The following is a 3,645-nucleotide window of genomic DNA, read 5'->3' as shown; positions in this document are numbered from 1 at the left end:
AAGTGGAGCCATATATAAAATGAAGTTTGTAACAATACATATATTGTTGCTTATTTTATAGTTTTGCGTTTATACAAATCTAACTATACATATTATAACTGTATCTTGTATATACTCTTCTATTGAATTTTATTTACCTCTAGGTCTTCAATTGATTTTGGTTAGACAAGTTCTCCAACGATTTTTTGTTTCATAATCGATGTCAGATAAATCGTTAGTTCAAGATTGGATAATACAAATTAAAATTAATTATTTGCTCATTATTTTACGGTTGAACCCAAAATAATTAGTATATTTGTATATGCATTCATAATTATGTGTGACAGTGTGAGTATATATGATAAATTATAATAATACGTTTCTTAATCGTAGACACAAACTTTGGATACCAAGAGGGGAATATGAAAGCATCCAATGGACCAAAAGATGGCAAACACAAAAGGCCAAAAGAGAGGTTGAGTTGCATTATTTTATGGAATTTTTAATGTAATCTAATCTACTATAATATATATGTATAATTATTGTACTACTAGTTCATTTTATTTATCATTTAGAGAATTATTTTTTTTATAAGAAGAAAACTATATTTAAACCACAGTCGGTCTTCATATATCTGTTTGTCTGCGTTAATTTACTTTTTGACAAACATCTTTTTCTTTGCTAATTACAAAGTTAAGACCCGCAGGTGGAATTTGAACTCGGGTATATATGTGTTGATGCGAAAGAATTTTAAACTGATATAATGAGTCATCGTTATTTTATGTTATCAGTTACCACATATAGCTATTATCTTTTATGTATTTGGTATAATTAAGGTGTATTTTCAAATAGTAGGACAGACTATATTTGCGTTTACAAAATATTTAAAAAAGGTAATGTTAACATTTAAGAATTTTAAACGAAAAAAAAATGCAACCAAAAACACCAAACTTTTAAGTATGTACTAGAAAATTAATTAGAGACCCATTTGTATTAGAATTAAACCCCAAAACCATATATTCATAGCGACTCACAGAGTCACAGTCATTATCAACATGATGTTCATGAGCTTCTCTATGTGACTAAAGATTGATGAAAGAAAAAGAAAAACTATGATCAGATGGATGATAATAGAAGACCATGAGAATCATAGCTTCAAAAAGAGGGTCCTACAGACAGAGAGACAGGCGTCACGGACTGTCCTATCGTCTTCATCGGGAAATGCCAAAGATCCTCTCTCTCTCTCTCTCACATTACACAAAGAACATGCAACATGCTATGTTTGGTCCAACTTGTAATTATGCCTTAATCATTTCTTTCGATCTATTTCCTTAAAGGCAATTCCCTTTTCTTCTCACTTCCTCGATTGCACAAACCAAAAGAAGAAAAAGCAAAATAAGATCACACTTGAATGAGTAAGAAAATACGTAAATTTGTAAGTCCACTCAAGAAATCCAATAATTTTATTTTGTCCATAGCAAACGATCAATCGCATGCATTTCATATTTTTCAGATCTGTTTGCACTTTTTATTATTTCACGAATTAATAGATAAGAACAAATCAAATGTTTCATGAACCATGATCGACTTCTAACAATAAGATTGTTATGATAATTTTTTTTTTTGGTAAAAGGTTAAGTTGATTGTTATGATAATTTTCGCTAACATAAGTGATAAGTACATGTTTTACTACGTGGCGTATCACTAGAGTATCATTTCTTCGCTTCTGGATCTATTAGCGACAGTGGATCATAGATTTAGTGTCACAATATATATATTGATCGATGCCACATTTTGACTTCACATTTAACCTAAATTACTTTTCTTCGCTTTTATCTAGCTAGGAGTAATTTGCATATTCAATTAATATGAAAATATTTAAATAGTAAAAAATATAAAAATACAAATTACAAAAAAGGCGTTTTTGAGTTCCTAAAACTTTTTGGGAGTCAAAGATGGTGCTCCNTTACTTAAAAACTCACGTCGGTCCCTTTTGTGTTATAGTTGCAACATTGAACCCACAACGTATTTGTCTTTAAAAGGTCAAACTAAAATAAACTAGAAAACAATGCTGCAAAAGTTAAATATCTGCTTAATAGAAACCAAGTACGAACCGCATCGTTATAGCTTCATAGAATAAAATAGAGACATACTGTATCCTAATGGGGCCTCATATCCGGAAAAAAAACATACCTTCAAAAAAAAAAAATGTGATTCATGCATGTCTTTCATTTATCAGAAATTTATATAGTGCATCATGTTAACGAAAGATAGTTGATTGACTGATTAACATGAAACAAGTGATCTTAATCACTTTTGTTCTGACTTCTAACCAAAAACCACGAGTGCTATATCTCGATCAAATTGTTTTATTTTAATCGTTGCGATGGTAATTCTTTATATAATGACGTCGAGCTTTTTGAATATTGACCGATTGAATTTAAGTAAGTCCGGCGTCCATATTCAATTATTTGAATTGTTACAAAGTTCTAATTAATAAAATACAAGTGGAGCCATATATAAAATGAAGTTTGTAACAATACATATATTGTTGCTTATTTTATAGTTTTGCGTTTATACAAATCTAACTATACATATTATAACTGTATCTTGTATATACTCTTCTATTGAATTTTATTTACCTCTAGGTCTTCAATTGATTTTGGTTAGACAAGTTCTCCAACGATTTTTTGTTTCATAATCGATGTCAGATAAATCGTTAGTTCAAGATTGGATAATACAAATTAAAATTAATTATTTGCTCATTATTTTACGGTTGAACCCAAAATAATTAGTATATTTGTATATGCATTCATAATTATGTGTGACAGTGTGAGTATATATGATAAATTATAATAATACGTTTCTTAATCGTAGACACAAACTTTGGATACCAAGAGGGGAATATGAAAGCATCCAATGGACCAAAAGATGGTAAACACAAAAGGCCAAAAGAGAGGTTGGGTTGCATTATTTATGGAATTTTTAATGTGATCTAATCTACTAGTTCATTTTATTTATCATTTAGAGAATGATTTTTTTAAAGAAGAAAACTATATTTAAACTACAGTCGGTCTTCATATATCTGTTTGTCTGCGTTAATTTACTTTTTGTCAAACATTTTTTTCTTTGCTAATTACAAAGTTGAGACCCTCAGGTGGAACTCGAACTAGGGTATATATGTATCGATACGAAAGAATTTTAAACTTACGATTACTAAGATATACTGAGTGGGTATGAACTTTCGAGTTCGAATTGTCGGTATTTTATGTTATCACTTACTACATATAGCTATTATATTTTATGTGTACGAAATGTCTATTTATTTGGTATTAACTATTAAGGTATACTTTCAAATATATAGTAGGACAGATTATATTTGCGTTTACAAAATATTTAGAAAGAAAGTACTGTTAACTTTTAAAATTTTTAAAAGAAACATAAATGCAACCAAAAATATCAAACGTTTAAGTATGTACTAGAAAGTTAGAGACCCATTTGTATTATAATTGAACCCAAAAACCATATATTCATAGAGACTCACAGCATTATTAACATGATGTTCATGAGCTTCGATCTCTACGTGACTAAAGATTGATGAAAGGAAAAGAAAACTATATATGATCAGATGGATGATAATAGAAGACCAATGTGCATGAGAATCAT

Source organism: Camelina sativa, chromosome 8 (genome assembly GCF_000633955.1).
Source record: "Camelina sativa cultivar DH55 chromosome 8, Cs, whole genome shotgun sequence".
Lineage (NCBI taxonomy): Eukaryota > Viridiplantae > Streptophyta > Magnoliopsida > Brassicales > Brassicaceae > Camelina > Camelina sativa.
Note: the sequence above shows the minus strand (reverse complement) of the source record.